This window comes from Lissotriton vulgaris, chromosome 7, assembly GCF_964263255.1.
Source record: "Lissotriton vulgaris chromosome 7, aLisVul1.2, whole genome shotgun sequence".
Taxonomy (NCBI): Eukaryota; Metazoa; Chordata; class Amphibia; order Caudata; family Salamandridae; genus Lissotriton; species Lissotriton vulgaris.
Genome location: NC_141695.1, coordinates 60,356,679 through 60,375,128, shown reverse-complemented (window position 1 = coordinate 60,375,128; position 18,450 = coordinate 60,356,679).

Genomic DNA, 18,450 nt, shown 5'->3' with positions numbered 1-18,450 from the left:
TACAATCAGTGTAAACAGACACTCACAGACTGTCACTCATTCATGGAGTTACTCACACAACTAGTCAGTCATGCAAACGATCAATCACACCTCCATTTCCTCAACTATACAGTTATACAAACTTTACTTATTCAAACATATACTAACACATATTTTCTCTCTTATACAATCACTGATACAAGTTGTCAATGATCCATGCAACCACTGACACATTCACTAGCTCGTATACAGTTATTTATATATGTCAACTCTCACATGTACTGTGTTTTACATATGTACTTACTTTGACATGTAGCACTGAGATATCCATTCACTCACCAATACACTCATGCACACAGTCAACCACCCATACAGCTGTTTCCACATGCAATTTTGAACCCATACATCTAGTGAATCAGCTGTTCACACATCTATGCACAGAGTCACACACCTCCCAGCCACTCACACACATACTCAGTCTCCCATACAAATACTTGGGCAACCAATCAATAACCCATATAGTTACTCATATAGCTACTGATCAACACATGCAGCAGTTTACAGAACAACAGATATAATGATGCACAAATTAATACAGTTTAATCACTAACCCATGCACTCAGTGAGACACATTTAATCACTCCCTCATACAATCAGTCATGCACCTACTAAATCCTTCATTCAGACATTTATACATCCACTCATTCTTCAATATGTAAGACATATTTTAACTTTACAGAAACATACAGTCACTGGATGTTGTCATCAGTGATGTCATTTGAGATGTCATCAGTGATGTCATCAGTGATGTCACTGACCATGTCATGAATGATGTAATATGTGACATCATCAGCAGTGGATTGCGGGTGCGCGATATATAGTTAGCGCATCTAACTATATATGGAATTTCAATGGTTTTATGCGAGTAAAATAAGGTTTTGTAAATGCAAATTCCTAACTATATATGTTCTATAACCAATGGTTTTTTCATTGAATTTTCAAGGTTTTGTAAATGCAAATTCCTAACTATATATGGCCTATAACCTATGGTTTTTTCAGTGAATATATATATATATATATATATGTATATGCCTGAAAACCCCCTGGGAGTGCAGCATTCTGAATTATTCATGCTTGTAAAAATGTTGGGGATGGTGGTCGTCTACCAAATGCTTGCACCAGCAGCCAGAACTCGCCGCTTCTTCAACTACTTTGGTTTGGAACTTTAATGTAAAGCGCCTATGCTTGATATGGAAGTAACTTTGAAATCTGAACAGCTGCGGGAGTTAGAAGTGAGATCCTAATCTGTGCATATGTACTCAACATTGGAAGATGAAAGTAGCCAGGATAGGCAAGGACTTCCAAAATGCTTTGAAAATCACTGTAACTGTTAAGCCGAGACCGCCTCATGGAATAGGGTGAGTGCAGGCTCCTGGCTGAATTGCCTTCGCTACCGATGCAACCTCATAATTGATTGGGGTCCAAAGGTTTCAGAAGTCATGAGGGCAACACTGGCAATTACGAGTGCCCAATCGGAGTGACTGGTAACTTGGGGCTAGATGTGGGTAATTGACATTTACCGATTCGAAAATACCGAACTTTACTGATTCGGTATTTCCGAAATGGGTAAATGCTATGTAGATAATAATTCGGTAACAAATACCGAATCGTTAAGATTCGGTATTTACCGAATCAGTAATTACCGATTCGGTATTTGCCATTCATTCCTATGGGCCTGGAGGCCCATAGGAATGAATGTCAATTACCGAATCGCTAATTACCGATTCGGTAAAATAGGGAAAGAGTCAAGGGTGGCAGGGTGTCACTTTGACACCCTGTTGCACCCCTGAATAGTGCTTGTGTGCACATGTGGCACACATACATGCCCTAAGGGCATGTATGTCTGTCAAATGGCACAGGGGTAAATGCACAGATTTGCATTTACAGAGGTATTCGTTATTTACCACCAACTAATAGTTGGTGGTAAATAACGAATCCTTACAGCACAGAAGCACTCTTTGAAGTGCTTCCTACATGTCATTTACCGATTTGGTAAATACCGAATCGGTAAATGATGATTCGGTAAATACCGAATCGGTAAATACTGATTCGTTATTTACCGAATCGGTAAATTTGTCACCTACATAGGAAAAGCATATTACCGACCGGTAATAGCCTTCCTACATCTAGCCCTTGGACTTTAAACCCCTTTTTAAAAACATTATTATTGCTGTAGGAAAGTGTGAATTAACATGCATCCAAAGGAATGCAGAAAGGTTTTATCTCTGTGGGATAATACATCAATAGACATTAGCACTCTGCGTAAAGAACTTGTGTGATATCGCACAATAGCAACACTGCCTAGCGTTTCGAAGGAGGACCCTTATTAAGTAATAACTGTGGAGTATTTAAAGGTATGTGAGCACAAGACGTAATTCACAAAGAAACTCAGCTGCTGTGAACAAGACGGCAAGGGTCGAAATGCATAGGCGACGTTTCGGTGAAATTGTGGATGCCATTAAAATCTGTGATCTGAAAACCCCCTGGGATTGCAGCAGTCTGATTTATTCATGGTTCTAAAATGATATACAAATGCACACACACACGTGCACACATATATACATGTATATATATATTCACTGACAAAAAATGAAGGATGAACTATCATTAACGTTATGTGGAAATGCTTCTTAAAACACAACATTTTAAAATAAAAAGCACAGTGAAAATTATCAATGATAGTTACCTGAGCTAACTATAATTTGCGCCTCACCATACTGTGCTAATGATCTTACATATTACATCACTCATGACAGTTACATTTATTACATTAGTTTATAAAATTACTAAAAACCTCATCCACCGTACAGCTGTTGAATTTATTGCACAAACAAGTACACATTTTGAAGAATGTAAATAAGTAGGACATGGCACAGAAACATGTAAACATATATTACACACATGGTTTCCTCATCTGCTTAAAGGCTTACCTTCATCTGCACATCTGAGCTTGTAATTTATTGCACTGTATCTCTCTCATATCTCTCTGGTGGTATGTGTGCTGAATTGGTGCTGCAAATGTAAATCAGTTATGAGGGATCCACAAAGAGACTTATGCTGTCAAGATATCAAAGAACGATAAAGACAGGAGGAAGAAGATTTCACAAGCAGACAATACATATACAGGGTACAAAGAAAGGTCAGGAGCAGCAAGGAAATACAGCTATTCCGTAGGTCTCACTGTTCTAACTGCCCATGTATGAGCACCATTAGACATAAGATACACATTGATATCAATCTGTCTCTTTGTACAGTTACACCAATTGATGAGGCCACCCTTTCCAGTGGAGCACAGACACAAGGATGTGATGTGACGGGCACACGTATGTGCATCAAAGACCATGGTGTACAGTACTAGAGAGACCCTGGAAAGTTACCTGTTATCCCTCCTTTTGGGAAGGTGAGCATATGTGAACTTCAATGGAGTGAGTGACAACCACAGCAGCACTTCTCCTGAAAGACTGGATGTGCAAACACCAATGTTATGACTGTGAAGCAAGACAACAAGACTGGGTGACTGAATATTCACATGATTTGCTGAACTTGTGAAACTGTCTTCTCGTGTGGGCATGCCAACATAGCATGAGTTAATGCACACTCATGATCCACTTTTATGTGTTTATGTCGTTGATTGAAAAGAACATCTGTGAGAAGGCATTGTGGCTTGTACACCTAGGGGCATATTTATAACATTGTCATGCAGTGCAGTGCAGCAAGTCATATTGCTGCACTGCGTGACGGGCAACGAGCAGGAATGCTCTGTATTTAGAAGAATATAGTGCATTCCTGACTTCCCTCACTCAGGTGCTGTTTTGCCTGCCTAGCTTCAATGCAGGCTTGCTTCCATCATGGTGCAAGAGTGTCTGTGTTGAATACAGGCTTGGTTTTGTGCAGGAAGCAGTACCTCCCTTCACAAAAACAATCCTGCAAGGGATATTCCTCTAGCAATATGTGTTGAATAATGCAGCACGCATAAAAAGAATTAAGGAGGAGAATTAAAGATATTTTCCTCTTGGGATCATATCTTTTTGGCGCATTCCCAGGTTTACCAGTAAATCTGGGAACGCTTCAAAAACCTTGGGAATTGTGTGGAAAATCTCATGCAATGCCCATGGAATGCCTCCCTAGCACAGAGTGAGGCAAACTAGTGATTTCTAATCCATTACTGTACTCTAGATTTATGATGCCACTCAGGAAAGGTCGCCTTGTGTGGCTCTAAAAATCTCATTTCTGAGTTTTGTTGCTCTTGCACCAAGTTGCATGGTATGGAAGCAATGCAATGGGGCGCGAACATATGCCCCCAAGCTACTCTTTTAGCCTGTCAGTGCTGATCCACTTTTCAGTCCATGTTCTATGAAAATCACACATAACAACATGAGGCCTGATTTGGAATTCAGTGTAACCAAAAATCCTTCATATTTGGGGTTGGTAGGATGATGTATATGCAGGAAAATTGTCTGTCTCAACTTCAAAACTCTGGCCAACATATAAATAAATATAAAATGTGATTTAATGTAGAATGCTCAGATTACAGTCTGATGCAAAGTGCCTGAATAATTCTACTTTGAAACATGATTTAGCTTTCATATTCTTGACTTTGTAAACTATGTTATATTTCTTTTCAGATGGGAGATATCAATCGAACTTATGGGGAAGAATTTGTTCTTGTGGGGTTCTCTGATCTTCCCAACTTGCGAGTTCCCATCTTTGTTGGATTCCTGCTCTTGTATCTAATAACAGTTTCAGGTAACCTTACCATCATATCTGTCATTTACTTAGACTCACACCTCCATACGCCAATGTATTTCTTCCTTACAAACCTGTCATTTGTAGACATCTCCTACACTTCTGTCATGTTCCCACAAATGCTGGCCAGTGTCTTACTTTCGAAAACACACATTACTCTTCAGGAATGCCTTCTGCAGGTGTACTTTTTCGTGGCCATGCTTACTACAGAATTCCTTCTGTTGACCATAATGTCGTTTGATCGCTATGTAGCCATCTGCAAACCATTACAGTACACAATGATCATGAGTAGGTCTGTGTGTCTGCAAATGGCCACTGGAGCATGGATTTTAGGATTTTTGGAGCCAATATTTCACACTGTTCTTGTATCCACATTCTCCTTCTGTAAGACTCATGAAATTAACCACTTCTTCTGTGACATTGGTGCCCTGTTGACACTTTCCTGCAACAGCACTCGTACCATTGAAACAATGACGTTCATTATGGCAGTGATATTGATAATATTCTCATGGATTTTAATTATCACTTCATACATCAAAATCATCTCAGCCATTCTGAAAATGCAGACCACTAAACAGCGACAAAAAGCCTTCTCCACCTGTGCCTCTCACCTCACAGTGGTTGTTTTATTTTATGGAGCCATCATCTTTGTCTATGTAAGGCCAGTCTCTATGTATTCAGTAAGTGAGAGCAAAATGTTCTTCTTGGTCTACACTGGAGTGGTCCCAATGTGCAACCCCATAATCTACACTCTAAAAAACAAAGAGTTCAAAGATGCCCTGAAAAGAATAACAGGTAGAAGATCACAGAATATCGAACAAGCCTAAGATACAATTATAATGTGCATCATATTCAGTAGATAATTATTTATTAAGATGTTGGTGACACTCACAAGAATGTGATCACTACTAGGTGTTAGGGGTTAGAAAAGCATTTTCTAGACTACTAACAGACCAATTCAGGCATGGACACAAACACTCTTTGATTTCAAATATTTTTTATTGAGAATATTGGGGGACTACAACACAAAAATAGAAGGAAAACAAAGAAAAAGACAGATAGTCATGGTATATACAGTTCTTACTTAACAGATGTGATGTCAAGTATAACATATCATCTAACAGATACAATGTCACTGATAACATTTACTGTGCAAACCAAATAGATCAGCTATTAACTAAACCAGTAATAAAATGGATAACATGCATATTGGTACAGCTGCTAGTTTCAACTTGTATTAAGGATTTATCTTTGGGTTATAGTGTATGTATGTTATACATAAGACGTAAAACAACAGAAGTAAGAGATTAAATTCTTAATTAACGAAAAATAATAAGGAAACCAAGGGTTTGCAGCGTCTGACAGAAGTAGCACATAGGGGTAGTCTGTGGTGGGTTCTCGAGGCAAGTGGAATATGGTACGACAAATTTGAAGTGGCTTAGTCAAATGTGTTTGAAGTCAATTTGGGCGGCTTGAAGATATAGGAGGATGAGTCCAAAGCACCCCATATTTTCCTATGGGTTGGACACCAGGGGGAGATTTGTAGAGCTATATTATCAGCGCCTCTCAGAAAGATTGACCATTCCTGCCACATTTTGCGTGAGATCAATTTGAAATTCACAAAATCATTTTGCATGTTAGTGTGAGCATTAAGTCAAGTAGGTCTCGGTCATTGTCATTTTGTGTTTGGGGGTCAAGAAACCTAGCATAATATATGAGAATACTCTAGTTGGGTTAATATGTAGGTTTTTTGTTATATATTCGAAGACTCTATCCAGTAAGTTTGTCAGATTGGACAATAAAATAGCATATGAGGTAGGTCTCCCACATGAGAGTTGCATTTCCATCACTGGGGTGATTGAGTAAGGTAAAGTTTGGGAAGCTTGGCTGGTGTCCAATAGGCTCTGTTTGTAATCATATATTTTGTGTGAGAAGGCGATGATGAGGTTTTATTCATGAATGGTGTCATATGTATAATTCCCCAGTCAAACTCAATAGATTTAGTATTGGTCTCTGTTTCCCACTACCTTTCGCTAACCGGCTGGCATATACCCGGTTTAAACATGAGTATTTTATATACCCTAGATACCATATGTCCTACGTTGAGTAGTTGGAACAGTTTAAGGGGAAGAAATCTGTAGTTTAAGTTTCAACAACTTATACAAGTCTATGTTAGTTAAGTTCTTTTCTAGCTGTTGCTCAGCAAAGGATTTAGGGGAGGTATCATTATACAGATCCTTGATCATGTTAATACCATTCTGTACCAACACATTAGGTTACCATCTATTCTCAATTAAGGTCTTTTTTTTCTCTCCTCTGCAACTCCACCTCCAAGTTCACATAGCCTCCTTTGGCTGTCTCCCTCCTCAACCCACCTACCCCGAAGTCTATAACTATTCCCCCTATCTACTTAAACAAACTGACTCTGCCTACCCTCTAGACCCTCCATTCAGCCTAACTTGACTAAATTTGGGAAAGTAAACCGGCCTCTCCCATACACACCCTTTCAAGGGCCCCTCCCTCGCCAGGACACACTATCAAAATGGAGTTAACTTCCGATACCACAGGATCCAACGCCTTCATTATGAACTACACTCCATACCTCTCCAAAAACGCAGCTAAAAACACAAACATCATATAGTTAAAACTAGACCCAAAACTTTAATATCCAACTTTTAATTTTGTGCAAACAAGGGTAGTAGAGCATGCTACGCTTTGCTCTGAATTTCATGCACCAGGAAAACACTGCATGGTTTCAAATTAACAATGGAACCCTCGACCATGCTAGACGCCAACACTACAATCACCTTTCACAACAACAGTATCATCGTAGTCCAAGCCTCCAATATCAACCTAGTGAAGATAGCCAATATTTTCCCTTTACTCAAAAACGTGGCCTCAGTCAAACCCAATGATGCCTACACACTCCCTACCACTGGTTCTATCCGGCCCTGCCCCACCACAGTGGAGGGGGCGTCACTCTATTTAAATCATGCTTCACCTTTAACTGACCCTAGAGAGGCTCTGTCCCCTGTCGTCTTGTCTTGTCCCAACCCTCTATACTCCGAGCCCGAAGGCGAGAGACATTTCTGGTTTGCTCTGCGCACAGCTCTCCAATCCTATTCTGACCCCAACTGTTCCTCAAGCCGAGAGTTTCACTAGTGACCCACTGCCAGTGCTCTCAAAAAAGGACCTCCCTTCCCTTATCCCTCTCTCCACACCATACACTAGGCCAGTGACACGGCATATGTCCTCCACGGACCATGATTGGACAAATCCAGTCAACCCTGTCTGGACCATACCTGAATCACAGCTCAATGACCATACCTCCCTCGCTAATTTACATACCCCACTATCCAAAGACCGTTATGCACAGCGAGTCCCTAACGATCAACTCCCTTCCTTGGAACCACACTTTACCATCTTGGGCCATAGGGACTTACATCAAGGTCCCCCTTCTCTGCCCGATTTCCTAACTCATCCTTCACCCCTCTCACAACACTCAGACTTGGTAGCGCGCCTGGACAATATTTCTCCACAGTTGCACCTTCTCACTGTTGAACTACATGACTTATAAGCCCTCTCAATTGACTATCTCCCCTTGATCAGCCCCTTCCTCACCTCTGCGAACCAATCCAGAACCCACCCTAGGGTTAAAGATCTCATGGGCCAGCTTCCCCCCTCTGTCCCAAAAACCACACCCCTACCTAACGCTCACTCCCGTCCCAGAAGATCTAAGGCCTACCTGGCGTCTACTGATATCAATGACCTACTCAACTCTTACTCGCCTATTATCTACACCAACACGATTTCTCTGGGACAAATACAAACCATCCATTCTAACTCGAATAGAGAAGCCCCTTACAACCGTAGAACCATCAATAATGACAACCTCATGAGAGTGAATGTCACCCAGGCTCCTCCTCCACCTAATCTGGTACGACTTAAATATATGCTCTTCAACTGCAGGTCTGCCAGTAAACACGCCTCCGATATCTTCAACCTCATCCAACACAATGAGTTAGACACTATCATACTCATTGAAACTTGGCTAAATCCCACCTCCACTCCTATCCTAGACCTCCTAGTACCTCCTACCCATGACATAATTTGCCTGACAGATTTTTGAAGTCAGGTGGTGGCCTAGCCTGTATTCAAAGGAACACACTCTGGGCTTCTCACTCGGAGTCCTCTACACCATCCCCCTGTGAATACCTTTGTATCAGCATCTCTAGTAATAACCGGTCCGTGTGCAAACTTCACACTTTTTATCACCCCTCGGCTGACAATCTCCCCTTCATTGAACAACTTATGGAAATTATCTCTGGGAATGTCGACTTGGCTACATCACAAATCTTCCTCAGTGATTTCAACCTTCCCTGGGCTAACCCCAAAGACCACGCTATATCCTGCCTTAAATCTTTCTTAGATGATCAAGAACTGACTCAGCATTGTGACCGGCCAACTCATATTAAAGGTGAATTTCTAGACCTCATCATCGCCAAGGATCAATCCATCTCATTGGACACCATAACCACTTGCGATTGGTCCGACCACCACTGCATCCTATTTGATATTAACTGAGAGGTTTCTTTGAGGAAAGCCCAACCAATGAATTCAAATATTTGGAAAAGGGACCTCAGATCTATCAATTCTTATGAACTAGCAGCCCAATGTAAATCTGCCCTATACTCCAAATCAGACCTGGTTGAGGTTGAGTTACTCACTGACTTTTACAACCCTATCATCTCTAACATCATGGACGACATTGCACCAATCCAAGAAAAAAATGCTTCAACAAAAACATTAAAACCCTGGTTCAATGACAATTTAAACTCTGAAGGCCGCAACCTTAGAGCAGTTGAACGATCCTGGAAATGTAATCCCTCCTCGGACTGACTAAAACTTCTTAGAGATGTTAGGAGCTCCTACAACAAACTAATCAAGAACGCTAAGTCAGATTACTTTAGATACCATATTGACCAGGCCACTAACCGCCCCAAGAAACTCTTTGAACTGGTTAAACAGCAATCAGTGGTAGCTCTAAACCACTCTGGTTCTGGAGGCAGCCCACCCTCATGCGACAAACTGGCTGCTTTCTTCACAAAGAAAGCAAGTCTCATTAACATTGAACTCGCCTCTAAAAAGGCTCTACTGCCGTCATTGGAGCCCGCACCACCTCCGGACCTCTTTGAGAAGCTAAGCCTGAACACCAAGAACAATGGATCATAGGGCACCTTCACACCCCTCAGTGAAAAAGACATCAACAATATTTTTCAGAGTATCAACCCAAATAATAATTTCTGTGAACAGTTGCCTCCTTCCATCTTCAAAGAAACCAAGAATGTTCTCATCCCCACCTGGACATGGATTATAAACACTTCACTGTCACAGGGCTCGATCCCAGAGTGCCTAAAAGCAGCTCAGGTATTACCCATACAAAAAAAACGAATGCTGAGGGTTACTTTAACAACTTCCGCCCTATATCCAACATCCCCACCTTAGCCAAGCACCTAGAAAAATGCATCCAATCTCAACTCTGAGCGCACATAGAGAACTTCCAACTCCTAGACTTGCATTCATCTGGCTTTCGGAAGGGGCATAGCACTGAATCAGCTCTCATTCACCTCTTGGATGACATGAGCATCTTAAAAATGCTCAACCAAAATGAATCCTGCCTCTTAATACTCCTTGACCTTTCCTCCGCTTTTGACATGGTCAATCAGGATAACATCATATCCTTTCTGAAGAACAGAATGGACTTCTCTGGTCAGGTGCTACAATGATTCTCGTTTTTCCTCCACCACAGATCACAACAAGTCAAGGTGAACCACACTCTCTCCCAGCCCTCTCCAGTACTCCTGGGGGTCCCCCAAGGGTCCGCCCTATCTCCTATTCTATTCAACCTGTTCTCAGAACCTTTAGCTAATGCACTGAATTCTACAAACATTCTCTTCCACATGTATGCGGACGATACACAACTCTATTTGAACCTCTCCTCCCCGGACAACATCATCTCACTCGACTCTATCCAAATGTCTACTCAAACTAGTCAACTGACAACCACCTCCTCCTCAACACCTCCAAAACAGAATTCCTTCTCATCGCTCCTCCGAACCACATCCCCAAGACATACCTTTGGTTGAATCACCTCACTGCCTTCAACTGCTCCCCCCACATTGTAGACTCGGCCAAATCTCTTGGAATCACCCTGGACAAGCACCTGAACATGAAGACTCATATTGGCAATGTGTGTAAGGAAGCTAATCACTTGAGGAGGACACTCTGAAATACCAAAGCATTCCTTCCACAATCTGGTTTCAAGCAGGTGGTCCAAGCGCTTGTGGTGCCGAGACTTGGCGATGGCAGCACTAGGATCTGTGGACTCCCCAAATGTACCTTGGCTCCTCTAAAAGCTTCTCCAAATGCTGTGGCTAGGCTGGTTACAGGTACCAAAAGAAACGCGCACATATCCCCAGTCCTAAAATCCCTTAAATGGTGCCTTACGAAGTTAGAATTCAGCTAAAGATGGCTTGTCTGGTACACAAAGCCCTACATTTCAAAACACTCAGTTACCTAGCGCAAAAACTTGAACTATCCGGGGGCGGTAGACCCTCAAGAACTGCAAACTCTTTCCTCCTGAAACCATGAATCTATATCAAAAGTAAAACCTGCCAACGAGCCTTCTCCGGCACTGACCCAAATATCTTGAACTCTTCCACCGGAAGTACGCAGAATCTCCTCCATGGCTGCTTTCAAACTAGAATCCAAAAGATTCTTAATGGACAAGTTCTTACCTTAAATGCGTTATGATCATCCGCTCAAAATCTCTGATCCTACAACTGTTAAACCTTCATTTGATGCCACTCTTCTTTACTTCAATGTTGCCCCCTCTTAGCCCGATTTATATGTTGCCCTTGGAACCCTCTGTTCTGTAATTATTCATGTTTATTATGTTTTTTTTATGTCAATATTGCATTTATTACCTTCCTTCCATCCTTTTGTAAAGCACTTTGATATCCTTCGGGATCTTGTTCGCGCTATATAAAACTTTATATATCAATAAATAAATAAGGGTTATTCCAGATTACAGCCATGTCCGATTTATCTAGCTTGATGTTGGAGAGCGCCTGTCTTGCGTTTTCGATAATGTATTTTGAGTGTGGTAGGATTAAAGTATTCATTGTCATAATGGCAGGCAGGGGGATGCCTTTAATTAAATTTGCTTCAACTTCCCACCACAGGGGATGATAATTTGACTTTTCTACATACCAGGCGGCCCCTTGTTTGCAGAGGAAAGCTGTTTGATAATTAATGAAGTGAGGTAATCCAACTCCTCTTTTAGTTTTGGCTTGTCTGAGTTATCCTGGCGATATTCTGAGCCTCTTCCCTTGCCATAAAAAATTGGTAAGGGCCTTGACGATTTTCTTCAAGAAGCCTTCTGAAAATATCATAGGAAGCATACTGACAGGTTTTTATTTGTTTATTTATTTATTACATGTTTTATTAAACAAATAAAGCAAAAAATATAGAGTGTATTGGTACATACTGAATACAATCGTCATATGCAATGCATAATCACTCATTTCCAAAGGCTGCAATGGCAGAAATGTAGAGCTGAAAGGGAAAGCAGGGGAGAATATGGAAAAAAATAATGGTAAAAATAAACAGAAAGGGCCGATGACCCCAACATAGGGGAGAAACCAATACAGCATTTAAAAAACAACATGATGACAAGCAAGACATTATGTCAACCACCACTTTGTCAACAGAGTGGACATCAAAAGGGGAGTACCAAAATTGTCAGCAGGGAGTGTTAACATCCCACAAGGCCAGACCCCATGGCCACGGGTGTTAAGGTGTTCTCCCGTTCCTCAAAACAACATATGCAATGTAGTTTAATATAACCCTAAGGCTCAATTGCATTAACATCTGACGGGACGTGAGATCGAACCCAATCCTGGAAGGGATCCCAAATATCAATGGGTCTGGATGCCTCCAGCATCAACTCCCAGAATGTATTAAGCTGTTCCCAACAGTGGGTAACATCAACAATCTAAGATTTTGTTTTCAGAACCCCCGCTCTCCCCCAGGACATGGCTACCCGTCTCCTTGCCAGCAGAAGTAGCATTGTAAGTAGGCGTCAAGATTCAGCAAGGATATCTTTAGTGTATCCCAGGATGCCCAAGTCTAAGTTCTAGTATCTCATTCACTGAAGCGAAAATCTCCACCCAGTATTTCTCTATCTTAGGACAATGCCACGCCATGTGTAAGAAAGGGGCTGGTGGTGAGTTATATCTCCAACATCCAGCATCTTCGTGAAGGCCCATATGGAGGAGCTGAGTAGGTGTTCTATAGTATCTATACAAGAATTTAAAGTGAATCAAAAGGAGCTTGTAATTCGGGGAGAGCATCTCTAGCTGACCACAGCAAAACTTCCACTGTTTTACAGTCAGGGGCATGAGTAATTCCTCATTACAAAACTCAAACAACTTGTGTCTGGCAATTGGGAAAGCAACTTGCATAGAATTACATAATTGTGTAATTAATTTGCACTGGGAAGTGTTTATTAGTGCATGCTCTAGTGCACTTAATGTAGGCAGAGGGGCAGAGAAGGAGCTATGTATCATACAGCAGGTGGCTCCAATCCTGTAACATAACAGCAAGTCAGAAAAGTATGAAGTGCTAGCTCCCATCTTATTGGAGGGGGTGGAGACAACATTATCTCCAGGGTATATATCGGCAAAAGTCCTCCAGCCCAGCTTTTTAGCTCTCAGACCTTCCCATGATCCGCCAATGCTGGTATCTGGGGGTAGTATGCCAGAGGGAGCGAATAACAGGTTCTACCACCCCTCGCACACAAACCATCCCAGGCCCAACTAAGTGTTTATGTAGTGTCTATTTCATTTCTAGGTATTTTAAATTTGAAGAAGACTGCTACATTTAATGGTACGGATCTGTCCAATTCAACAGCTATATATGGCTGAAATGGGGTGGGGAATACCCAATGATATAGGAACTGAGCCTACGCACATTAGGCGTACAGGAAAATGTCTGGTGCTCCTAGCCCTCCTTGACCCAATGGCAGAGTGAGAAGTTCCCAAGAAATTTGCGCCTACTAGTTTTATCATCAAGGAGCTACGTTTTTGTAGAAATGATTGATTAAGGATTATAGGACGGTTGACAAAGAGATATACAAATTTGGCCAGCATGATCATCTTGGCTATTACAATTATTCCTTCAAAGGAGAGGGGCAAGGGTGACCAAGTATCTAACCAATTTACTGTGCATCCAAAGTTCATCTCCCAGAGTTCCTGCATATCACAACTCAAACAGACTACCAAGTATTTAATTGGGCCGTCAGCCCATTTGGGTGGATAGTCCAGTGGGAATGGGGATATGCCATCTGTCAGGGGAAACATTGTGGATTTTGATCAATTTTTTGAATTCCAGAAGGTCAATTCCCAGAGTATGGGGAGTACATTATCTATTGGATTTGTTATATAAAGTGTAATGTCATCCACATAAAGTGAGATTGACAGGCCTTTAGTTAAGAATCCCACCCTTCTATTAGCATGGTGTTGTCGGATTGGAGCAGCTAAGGGTTCCATAGCTATGGCACAATCAAGGTCACTCTGCTATTCACAAGAGTGAGTGGGAGCTGAAGTTCAAAAAGGATTTGGTTCTGTAGGAAGTACTTCCATATGTAATAGATGGCTGGCCTCGTAATTATGCCCTCAGTGAGGCTGCAAGACCTTTTTGGGAACTGAGATAAGAACTTACCATGAACCAAGGGTTTTTTGAGAGGGAAGAGTATTGTTCCAATTGAGAGTTTGCGTGCAGTGATTGTTGAATCTTCTCATGGAGGGCATTCAGGAATCAGCAGAACTAAGTCAGCTTTGAAGAGTTTGTTTTGGTGGCCTGTGCTGAACATGGCTGCTGAGAGAGTGGTAAGGGAGTGCAGTGTGTGCTGCAAGGCTGAAAAATCCTTGCAAACCTTACATTTGCCAATGTGTGATTGTTTTGTTCCCAAGGAACCACAGGAAAAGGTAGCTATCGATATCATGGCAACTGTGTTTGATCAACTTCACGGTTTACAGAAATATTTGACTTTGGTGATGGACTTATTCTCTTGTTGGCCTGTAGTTAAGGTGGTGGCCAAGGCAGATACAGATGTGGTGTTGGAGTTCTTGAATGAAATGTTCACATCTGATGGTATTCCAGCGTGCCTTGTATAGTATAATAAATTAATTACAAATGTTATTAATTGGTTTTACCCCATCAAAGTACGGGAGTATAATTGAATGGTCGTTGAAACAGGATTTAAAAACCTGAGTTTTCCTCTTTTAACTCAAGATGCCTTTTTTAAACATGTGTATTTATGCTTTTAACAAAAGGGCGATAGGAATCTACAAACCTTTTCCCATTACACTCTGTATGTACAAATTGTTTGCATGTTTTCACTGTACTATTGTATTTGTACTTGGAAGTGTATGTGTTTTCTTTTTTGTATCTTTTATGGTCTAAAGGAACCAAAATAAAGATTTTGAATGAATGAATGATAATGGAGTCTGTTGGACCCGGCCCTTTTGGCAGGTTCACTGCAAGACTTTTTGCTTTTTCCTAGCCTGATTCTGTGACCTGGTGTTGGTGATTTTAGGCCTCTGCGCACCATTTTTTACTGTGGTACAGTGTAAAGTAGGTGAGCGCTCTGTTTATGTGTGGTGAGTGACCTGCCCTCCCATAGGAATGCATGGGGAATATGTATGACCATGGTAGTTCCTGATGTGTGGGGCACCTGGGCCTGAATAGGGCTGGGCTTTCCCCACACAATGCTGGCTCCACCCCCTGTGGTGCGTCTGATGTCCCTAGCCTGGCCTGTGAAAGGAGTTCCCTATAACCAGTTGTAGCTGGTTCTCACACTGCCTGCACCCTGCTAGACAAAGGATTTCTCTGTATAAAAAGGGGCTGTCCCCTTACAAAAGGTTCTTGTTTCTGACTTGAATCCTGCCAGGGGCGTGCTGTTGCTTGGGCTCAGGGGAAGGCTTGCCTCCCTGGGCCCTGCCCAGCCCCTGGATACCTGATGGACTTGTCCTGGACCCCTGAATGACTTTTTGCTGGACCTTTGTTGCCCTAGCGCTGGGAGCGCTCCTTGGGGGTCTGCCTGATGCCACAGTGCTTGGAAGCCTTTATTTATACTTCTAGCACTTGGGAGCGGTTCATGTGCTGCCTGTGCCCCTATAGCGCTTGAGAGCGCTGTATTTGACTTATAGCGCTGGGAGCGCTTTATTTTCCCCCCAAGCGCTTAGTAGCGCTTTTATTTTTGTTCTCGAGGGTGCCCACCCCTCGTTTTGCACCTCGAAGAGTCACCGCCATCGGCCCGGTCCGCGATCAGCCTCGGAGCGGCCGCGCTGTTATTGGCTCGCTCTGGAGGGGGTTCGACGAAGAAGCAGCGCAGTCATTGGCTGACTGTGGGAGGCTCGCGCTGGGATTGGCCCAGCCGGGAGCAGCGCCGCGTCAGGAGGGGCTCGTCCAGAGAGCCGCGCTGGGATTGGCTCAGCGCTCACCCCTTGCTGAAGAGGACGCTGCCGCATGGTGGAGGAGCGGAGGCGTTGCAGGGCTCCCGTGTCCTGGAAGGAGCCCCGGAAGAGAAATCCCGTGATGAGGAGAAGCCGCCATCCGAGGTCCGGTGAGTGAAAGCTGGCCTGGGTAATGCGGGGGAAGTTCGGTTCCCGCTCCACGAGGGAGCCACTGTATTATGGTGGTGCCGGTGCGAGGCACTACGTCAGAGCGGCCCCGTGTGTCAGAGGGCCGCTCCAACGTGGAGAATTGTGTTCTGGGCTAGCAGGCCCAAGATGTGCTCAGCTAGGGGAGTGTTCCTGGTGGTGCATTAAGGGCAGCCCCGGTTGGCAGTGGGTCGCCCCAACGTTGTCTAGAGCCCATGAGGCTCCCTGGGGGCATTTGTGTTTAGAGTCTCGAGGCTCCCACGACCACGGGGACATTATTGTCCCAAGAGCCTGTGTGGCTCCAGCATTTGGTCGCAGTATTTGTTTCAGAGCCAGAGGGCTCCAACGAGAGGCCACAGTTGTTTTGGGGTCAGAGCCCCTGAGGCTCCAGCGTGACTTGGGGCATCTTGTGATTCTTTTCAGGAGCCAGTGCGCTCCTCGTGGCCATTGATTTTGAGAGGCCTGTGTTTCCCCCATGGGATGCCTTAGTGTTTGGGGGACATCTTTATTTACAGAGCCCCGTGTGGCTACAACCTGCGCATATGTGTTTTCAGAGCTTGTGTGGCTCCAACATTTGGCGCAGTTCTGTTCTAGGGTCAGTGAGGACCCTGTCGCAGTTTTGATTCCCGGCTGCCCAGCAATTAGTAGGCAGCTGCACCGTTTAGGCGCTTGGGATTGTCCTCAGCTGCCCAGCAAGTAGTGGGCAGCTGCAACGTTTAGGTTTGCGCAGTTGGCACACCCCTGACTGGCGCTGCATGGCAGCGCGCCCTGACATTCTGGACACAGGGCTCTTTAGTCCCTTTATTGAATGGCCAGTTGGCCTGGGGGGCTGATAGGTGAATAGGGCGCAAGACCCTAAGGTGATTTTGCGCAATGTGGTTACCTGCTATGTTTATGATGGTAATTGCCTAATGTGAGTTTTGAGCAATGTGATGTGGTGCTAGGAAATGTAATGCATTTAATATGATTACGCACCTTGTTCTTACACCTCTGAATGTTTTTATGCATCATGTGTCTTCCTTGTTCTTACACCGCTGAATGTGTTTTTATGCATCATGTGTTTTCCTTCCCTACACCTCTGAATGTTGTGATGCATCATGTGTAATATGTTCTTGATGATACCCCTCATTGTATTGTGATACTTAGGTGGTTGTTCTTTTTAACACAGGTGGTCCTAGTGAGGTCCTGGTTCCCTGCGTGACATTCTCCTAAGGTGGTTAGGGTTGCGTAGGTGGTACTTACCTGTTACCAGTGGTTACTGGTTGTGTGCTATATTTGCTAATTTGTGCTACAGTGATTTTATAACCTATATTCTATGATCTGGAAGTGCTATTTCTACTAAGTGCTGATTCTGACAGTGGCCCACGTGGCCCTGTCCTGTGTAAATAATCCCTTGTGAATATTGCTCGTGCCAGTTGGCACCATGTATATTGTGTGGTTACTATCTGATGTGTTTTGACAATACAAAAGTTATTTTTATATAACATTGTGTGGAGTTCCTTTTGTGGTGTGCCTAGGATGTTGTTGCTGTTGTGTGCGTGCGCAAATGTTTTACACATTGCCTCCGGGATAAGCCTGTCTGCTCGTGCCAAGCTACCAATTGGGTGAGCAGGGGTTATCTTGGCGTGTGACTCCCTTGCCCTGACTAGAATGGTGGTTTCCGCCTGGCTTTGTCGTCAGCCTTAGCCAGCCAGATATAGCCAGTTCTAACAGAGTCCAATTTCTGTCTAACGAGGCAAGGACGTATTTTGAGAGATTGGGTATTAAACATAGGACCCTGTCCTGATACAATCCAAGTAGGACTGGAATGGTGGAAAGATTTAATTGTGTTGTACAGGGCATCATCCATTTGGACATGAATGGAGGTGAAGACTGGATCACGCAATTAGGAAAATGGTTTAGGCTTACGGCATCATGGGTACTGATTTCACAGGGTTAC